Genomic DNA, 9,129 nt, shown 5'->3' on the forward strand with positions numbered 1-9,129 from the left:
ATCAATATCCGTGAGCCAATCACCAATGATGTAGGCCTTCTCATTCTTCTTCCTCTTATGGAAGTCCTTCTTCTTGCCATCTCTCTTTTTGTATGGCTTGTTTTTCTTCTTCTTATCTTCTTCTTCATTACTTGAGTCATCTTTCTTGCCCTTGTACTTGTTCTTGTACTTGTCTTTCTTGGGCTTTATGCATTGGTGTGCTAGATGACCAAGTTCTCCATAATTGTAGCAATTCATCTTTGAGATTGGCTTCCTTCTAGAGCTAGTGAAGAACTTCTTTTTCTTGCCATCAAACTTGATGTCACTCTTGTTGAGCTTCTTTAGCATCTTGGTGGTTCTTCTCACCATGAGAGCAAGACTTGTATCATCAATTTCATCATCACTTGATCTCTCATACTCAAGCCTTGCTTTGCCCTTCTCTTGGCTAGCTTTAAATGCTAAGTCTTTTTCTTTCTTCTTTGTGGAGGATGAGCCATCTTGAGGTGTGATGTGCATGTACATTTTATGAGCATTAATCTTTCCCCAGATTTGTGTTGGTGTAGCGGTGGAAAGATCACCTTGATGAAGCACGGTCACAATATGCCCATATTTGTCAATGCGGAGGACACTCAAGATTTTTCTTACAACGTCGGATGGTTGCATTTGAGTGAGTCCAAGCCCATTGACTTCCTCTACAAGAACATTCAAACGAGAGTACATCTCATTAGTACATTCTTTAGGAAGCATCTCAAAAGAGTTAAGCTTTTTCATGACGAGATGATAGCGTTCCTCACACTCACTCATTGTTCCCTCATGGAGCGCACAAACGTCCGACCATAGTGCATGGGCATCCTTGTGGTTCCTCACCCAGTTAAACACATCTTTACAAAGGCCTCTAAATATGGTGTTTCTAGCCTTTGCATTCCATTTTTTGTAATTTACCTCATCGCCTTGTAGGTGTGTGGCATCCTGAGGTTTTGGAAAACCTTCTGAGGCAACTCTAAGTATTCCAACATTTAGAGCTTCTAAATATGCCTTCATGCGGATTTTCCAATATGGAAAATCATCCCCCTCAAAGATAGGAGGAGGACCATCCCCATGAGATATCTTTATCTAGATGGTTAAGTCTAAATACGTGAGCACAAGGCTCTGATATCAATTGAAAGGATCAAGATACCCAAGAGGGGGGTGAATTGAGATAATTCTAAATTTCTTTACAATAATTAAACCCTACAGTTAGCCCAACTAACCCTCAATAGCGCGCCCCATGAAAGGATCAAGATGCCCAAGAGGGGGGTGAATTGGGCTAATTCTAAATTTCTTTATAATAATTAAACCCTATGGTTAACCCAATTAACCCCTTGTACCTAGAAAGTGTTTCTATTGATCTAACGCACAAAAGTTTAGCAACCTATGTTCCAATCCTACTCTAGCATGACAATTCTATGAATGTAAATGACAAGAATTGAATTGCTCAAAGTAAATATTCAAAGTAAAGAAAGAAGGAGGAACGCGATGATGTTTTGCCGAGGTATCGGAGAGTCGCCACTCCCCACTAGTCCTCATTGGAGCACCCGCGCAAGGGTGTAGCTCCCCCTTGATCGGCGCAAGGATCAAGTGCTCTCTACGGGTTGATTCTTCGACACTCCATCGCGGTGAATCACCCACAACCGCTCACAACTTGAGTTGGGTCATCCACAAGCTTCGTTGGATGATCACCAAGCTCCCAATCACCACCAAGCCATCTAGGTGATGGCGATCACCAAGAGTAACAAGCATGAACTCTCACTTGACCACGACAAGCCTAATGAGAAGGGTAGATGCACACTTTGCTACTCTTGCTTTCACTAATGAGGGCTCTCTTTGGGATTCTCAAATCTCAATCACCTCACTAGGACCTTGCTCTTCTTGGCACTCTCAAAGGTGTTTCTCAGCTGTTGGAATGAGCAAAAGTACCCCCTCACATGAATGGAGGAAGTATTTATACAACCGGTTGAAAAACAAACCATTATGTGCCTCTACGGGGTGACCGGATGCTCCGGTCATGTTGATCGGATGCTCTGGTCATGTTGACCAGACGCTCTGGTCAGTTCTCCTCGAACTCTAGTGTTAAAGTGGTGACCGAACGCTGGACAGCATCCGGTCATCACTGACCGGACGTGTCTGGTCGTAATTTTCCCTCTCTAAAACCTTACTGCAGCGTCCGATCACTTTGCTTCTCAGCGTCCGGTCATACCAGACGAATTCACCTTGGTCAAATGAACTGACCGGACTCTGCGCCAGTGTTTGGTCAGACCGGAACCAGCGTCCGGTCAGTATTTGACCATTCATTCACTTCCAACTCTCAATCATTCGTGAATGAAGTTTGCCCCAAAGGATCTAAGGGCTTTTTAGGAGCTACCTAGTGCTAGATTTAGCAAGTGTGCACCACACCTAACCCACTAGACTCACCTAGGTCAAGCTACTCATCTATACCCCCTTAATAGTATGCCCAAAGAAAAAACAAAGTCCTAAACTATTCTAAGTGTCTCTTCAACTCCAATCGACACTTAGAACTAGTCTATCCTTAACCTTGTCATCCATCTTTTGAAAACCGAAATGATTTCCATTGTAGGGGCATGACCACATGATAGCCCAATTGATCTCCATTACCATGACCTAACTTAATTGCCTCTACAAAACACATGTTAGTCACAGTAATCATGTATTGTCATTAATCACCAAAACCCAACTAGGGGCTTAGATGCTTTCACCCCACAACCAACACAAGATGAGGATCACACAAGCCACGAGTAATTTACTAGAGTACCTTTTGGCTCTCCACCGAGGAAAGGTAAAAAACCCCTCACAATCACCATGATCGGAGCCGGAGACAATCACCAACCTCCGCTCGACAATCCTTGCTGCTCTAAGCCATCTAGGTGGTGGCAATCACTAAGAGTAACAAGCGAATCCCACAGTGAAACACGAATACCAAGTGCCTCTAGATGCAAACACTCAAGCAATGCACTTGGATTCTCTCCTAATCTCACAAAAATGATGAATCAATGATGGAGATGAGTGGGAGGGCTTTGGCTAAGCTCACAAGGTTGCTATGTCAATGCAAATGGCCAAGTTAGTTAGCTAGAGCCAGCCACACGCCTTTAAATAGAGCCCCCAATGAAATTGAGCCGTTGGGCACATAGAGCACCCAACTACGCACCGACCGGACACGTAGGTCGAGGTGACCGAACGCATGCCACCCAGCATCTGGTCACATGATGCGTGCCATGTGGACCCTTGGTTTAATCTCATCCACGCGATTTCAATGGCTAGTCAGCTTCGCGCCATGTGATAAGTTACAACCGGACACGCCGTCTAGAAGACTAGACGCGCTGGCGCCAAGTCAGCCAACGCGTGTGCCCGCGCCAACACACCCTGACCAGACACGCTGCTCCAAGTAACTGGACGCTCCATCACTAGAGTTCGGTCATTTCCAGTAAAATTCTAGAGACGGTTTTTCGCAACCGGGTGCGTCCCGTCCACCATGACTGAACTCACTTTAACATCCAGACTTCTCTATCCCTTCACGCCTTCTCCAAAGCCGCCATCGTCAGCATATGTTAGCAGTGACTAGACTCACCTTTGCCGTGTCTGGTCAACAATGCCTCCAGAGTTCGGTCATCAAGACCGAGACCGCGCCACTAATCCACTACTGACCAGATGCATAGGATCAGCGTCCGGTCAGCTCCAGTGAGCTCTATGACTTCAACAACTTCTCCACCCTTGCTCAAATGTGCTACCACCAAGTGTATCACCTTGTGCATGTGTGTTAGCATATTTTCACAAACATTTTCAAGGGTGTTAGCACTCCACTAGATCCTAAATGCATATGCAATGAGTTAGAGCATCTAGTGGCACTTTGATAACCACATTTCGATACGAGTTTCACCCCTCTTAATAGTACGACTATCGATCCTAAATGTGATCATACTTGCTAAGTGTCTCAATCACTAAAACTGAAAAGCTCCTATTAATTTCACCTTTGTCTTGAGCTTTTTGTTTTTCTCTTTCTTCTTTTCTAAGTCCAAGCACTTGATTATCACCATGGCATCCCTATCATCATGTCATGATCTTCATTTGCTTCACCACTTGGAGTAGTGCTATCTATCTCATAATCACTTTGATAAACTAGGTTAGCACTTAGGGTTTCATCAATTCATCAAAACCAAACTAGAGCTTTCACCCTTGCCCAACCCGCTCAGAAGCGGATAGGGTCATCTCGACCTTCTCGTTCGATCCTAACCTCGAGCCATACCCACAGAATCTCCATCGAGGGGAGACTAGCGAGCAACCTGAGTTGGTCTCCGGAACGACTCAGGCATCTATCGGGAGGTGGGTTAAGGAGCAGTGGAATGCCACATGAGGGCTATGCCAACCTCATTACGAATGATGGACCCAAATTCCACTCGAACATGCCCATTAACGTGCTCATTGAGCGTGACACTTGAGCCATTGAGGCAAGTGACGTTAGCTCAACCCCTTCGGTTGCGGAAACCGTGGACAGGGTGATGATCACAAGGACGAGCCAACCCTCGACTAGATCCCCACTACACACAGGGGCTCGAGGAAAGTTGGACTCGCAAGGAGACCTAATGCGCAGTCGTAGAACGATGGCTCAGATCCTAGGGAGGGGGTACGAACGAAAACTAAGAATAATGTTTCTAAAACAAAAAAAAAACGCTTTCTCCTACTATTTTCGCTATCGTCTTCTCAATCTTTAGTGAAACCCGACCCTAGCAATGGTAGTCGGGTCTCGCTGGGGAGCTAAGAAGGGTATATATACCCTTTCTGAAATAGTCACCGTGCCCAACCCCTTTCTCACGTTAAAAACCTAGAGGCAAGGTTTGCGAAAACGAACGACTGAGTAAGGTTGGTCGGACTGCAAGAAACCTATGCCCCAATGGCTACGACACTCTTGCTTACTAATGTGATCAGAGTTTCTCGCCTGCACCTCGTGCTCTACAATCTTGACAACAGGAAGGGTCGGAGCGCTTTACCCCTTTTTACACATAAAAAGGGGAGAAAGAACAAATTTGTTCAACCGAAATGAAAGAATAGACTTGTTCAAACAAAACAAAAGGGATGAGTCTGCTAGCGGCTAGTACCCAGGCGCATGAGCGCCATGGGCATCTCGGCCCATGTTCGAGTCTCGGCCGGATACGATTCATGGTTTTCCTTGAAGAAAGGCAGAGAGCCCTCGGGACCGGTCGAACGGACCAGAGAACTATATGAATTGACCGCTGAGAATCTGGAGTTGGTCACCAGCTGACCCAAGTTGGACCCCCACAAATAGGATGCCGGGGCCCCACTCAGACTAGCCCGTTAACAGCTCACCGAGCACCATGATTCGTCCATAGAGAAAAATCATAGCATGGTTCAGCCCCTCCATTTTTATTGGAAAAAACGCTTGAGGGAAGACGATCACAAAGATGAGCCGACCCTCGGTTGGACCCCTGCTATAGGCGGGGGCTCGAGGAAAGTTGGACTCGCAAGGAGACCGAACACGCGGTCGTAGAACAACAGACCCCCGTAGGGCTCGGAATCAGGAAAGACCTTTTCTAACCCACCAAATCTCATGGCTATACCCCCAAGGGGTCCAATCACGACGAAAGGGAATCACCATCCCTAGGACACACTATGGGCGACAAAAGAAGGCCAAGGCCCTTAGAGTCCTCCTATTTGGAAAAGCCTCCGAAGGAGTATTCTACTCCTCCGTAGTCTCGGGAGCTACTATCGGGGACTAATACTAGGGTACCCGAAGAGGAGCTAATGGTCATCAACATTGATTTATCCGAGCAGTCAAGAGCACGACTACAGCTTCAACCGATCCACAGGTGTGTGGGCTCTGCCTCGCCCGACCTCTAGGTCAAGGGGCCCACCTCACCTAACCTTTGGGTTGGGGGCTCTGCCCCGCTCGACCTCTGGGTTGGGGGCTCCGCCTCGCCCGGCCTCTGGGTAGGGGGCTCCGCCTCGTTCGGCCTCTGGGTCTAGGGCCTGGCCTCACTCGACCTCTGGGTCGAGGGCTCCGCCTCACCCATCCTTTGGGTAGGGGGCCCCACCTTGCCTGACCTCTGGGTCGGGGGCTCCATCTCTCCCGACGCCTCAGGCGCGGCTCCTAACAGAAGCCCGTACCACCGCCAACCACTATGGGCTAGAAAAGTACAACCTAAGGTCAAACTTCTAGCATCGTGCAGGGAGCTGGCACATCTCAACCATGACCCATGCCCATGACATGTCACTCCAGGGAACTCACATCACCAATAGTGATGGACGCGTGGTCACTATACTGCCTACTCCCTGTACGGCCGTTGACCAGCATGTTGGTTCACCACGTCGCCCACCGAGATGGAATGGGATGTCACAACCCACTGACAACACCAGGGTGTGGCATTAGTGGTGAACAGGCGCCTGGTGTTGAGCCATCCCTATCACCATCTGTAGTGTCGGCGGGACCCGCATAAAGGAGAAGAAAGACCCGGCAGTCCTAGAAGCCTTCCTCTCCTTGGCTCTTCTTCCTCTTTGTCTCTGTGTAACCTGCTCTTCCCCTTTGTCTATAAAAGGGGAAGCAGGATGCCCTATGAGTGGGGACGGTGGTTCACTACTCTACATGGCTGTAGACATTAAAACACATGCCCTAACACGCCTTAGGAGCAAACGCACATCAGAGACTTGGGGCCTGTCCCTCTCTCGCTCGTTTGTAACCCCTACTACAAACTTTCAGTGCTAGTAACACGAGCAGCAGCGACGAACTAGACGTAGGGACTTTCTGCCCGAACCAGTATAAATCTCATGTCCTCTAAGCACACCATCCAAGCCAGATGCGCAATACTAGAAATTTACTAGTTGGTAACTTGAAACACCGACACCTCCCTTGTTGAAGGTTTTGTCGTGAGGGCACCCCTATTTTGGGTAGTTTCAATTGAAAAAAAACTTGTGCTAGAAACTTGCACGGGTGACATTCGTGGATGTCGTTTTCCTCATTGAAGGCATCGTTGTGGATACCCTCCTTTAACACTGCCTCTCTCTCATGCTTGGTGCTACAGTGTGTGGGCGGCGTTATTGTCAGTGCTTTGGTGGATATGCTGGTAGTGTGTTGCTGTGTTGTCGCTTCTTTCGTATGAGTGGTTTATTTTTTAATTAATTTGTTTGTATATTGTTGTTGTAAGACACTTCTTCTATACTAATTACATGCCTGATAAATTTCTTATCGGTTACTTTTTGAATAAAAAATATATTGCTGCCCTTTGTTCTTGTCAGAACTTTTAACATGTATTATTCCATGGTGCTAGCTCTATCCCTAGGGTCCATCCACTACTACATAATGCTTAATGGAGGCAGGGCATTGCAACCGCCTCTAATCAAAAGTCACCGTTAATGGAGATGTACGGAGGTGGTTGCCTTGTCCGCCTCGGTTAATGTCTATTAACGGAGGCGGTTGCCCTAAAGCGTCCGCAAAAATAAAAGAAGAAAAATCCATCGATGAGCCCAGCGAGTCCATCCACGAGGTCCGCCGAGCCCATCTACGCACTGCCGCTGAGGAGAAGTGTCGGTGTTTCAAGTTACCAACTAGTAAATTTCTAGTATTGCCCGTCTGGCTCGGATGGTGTGCTTAGAGGACACACGGTTTATACTACTTTGGGCAGAAGGTCCCTACGTCTAGTTCGTCGCTGCTGCTCGTGTTACTAGCACTGAAAGTTTATAGTAGGGGTTACAAACGAGCGAGAGAGGGACATGTCCTAAGTCTCTTATGTGCGTTTGCTCCTAAGGCGTGTTAGGGTGTGTGTTTTGATGTCTATAGCCGTGTAGAGTAGTGAACCGCCTCCCTTCCTGGGACATCCTGCTTCTCCTTTTATAGATGAAGGGGAAGAGTAGGTTACACAAAGAGAAAGAGTGAGAAGAGCTAAGGAGAGGAAGGCTTCCAGGACCGCCGGGCCTTTCTCTTCCTTTATGCGGGTCCCGCCGACACTGTAGATGGTGATAGGACGGCTCCACGCCGGGCGCCTGTTCGCCACTGATGCCACGCCCCCGCGTTGTCAGTGGGTCATGACGTCCCATTCTGTCCCGGCGGGCGACGCGGCGAACCAGCGTGCTAGTCACCGGCCGTATAGGGAGTAGGCAGCATAGTGACCACGCGTCCGTCACTGTTGGTGATGTGAGTTCCCTGGAGTGACATGTCATGGGCATGGGTCATGCTGATGCACGATGCTAGAAGTTTGACCTTGGGTTGTACTTTTTGGCACGTAGTGGTTGGCGGCGGTATGGGCTTCTGTCAGTAGCCGCGCCTAAGGGGTTGGGTGAGATGGAGCCCCCGACCCAGAGGCCGAGCGAGGCAGAGCTTGCCCCCAGAGGCCAGGCGAGGCGGAGCCACGAACCCAGAGGTCGGGTGAGGCGGAGCCCCCGACCCAGAGGTTGAGCGAGGCAGAGCCAGCGCACCTGGGGTCAGTTGAGGCGGGGGCTCCTGACCGAGAGGTCGAGCGAGACGGAGCCCGCGCACCTAGAGGTCAGTTGGAGCTGTAGTCGTGTTCTTGACTACTCGGATGAATCAATGTTGATGACCATTAGCTCCTTCTCTTCGGGTACCCTAGTATTGATCCCCGACAAGAAGCGTCGATGGGGCCGCGCCCTTGCGAGCTGTCGTCGGGGCCGGAACCCGCTCTCGCCGTCTTCTTGGATCCACGCAAACCGGAGGTGGAGGGCGCCGCCAGAGGTTGAGGTTGAGGGGGCCGACCGGAGGGAGCGAGGTGCAGGTGGGGGTGGAGGGGCCGGCCGGAGGGAGCGAGGTGCAGGTGGAGGTGGAGGGGGCCGGCCGGAGGTGTAGGTGAAGGTGGAAGGCGTCGCCGGAGGTGAAAATGGAGGGGCCGGGCCGGAGGGAGTGCGGTGGAGGGGCCGACGATGAGGGAGAAGGAGCCGCTCGGGCATGAGACGCGAGAGTGAGGAGTGCGAGAATGGTAGACAGAGTGAGATATTTCTCCAGTTGTGTGGATAGGAACGCACAGAGAGAGGGAGCGCTGACGTCACGTGGGGCTCGCTTGTCATACTCAGTGAAGATGCACAAACACATCGACGGTGGAGATGACTCCACGTGGCCATTGATCGAACCGTGCATAC

This window comes from Miscanthus floridulus, chromosome 19 (genome assembly GCF_019320115.1).
Source record: "Miscanthus floridulus cultivar M001 chromosome 19, ASM1932011v1, whole genome shotgun sequence".
Taxonomy (NCBI): domain Eukaryota; kingdom Viridiplantae; phylum Streptophyta; class Magnoliopsida; order Poales; family Poaceae; genus Miscanthus; species Miscanthus floridulus.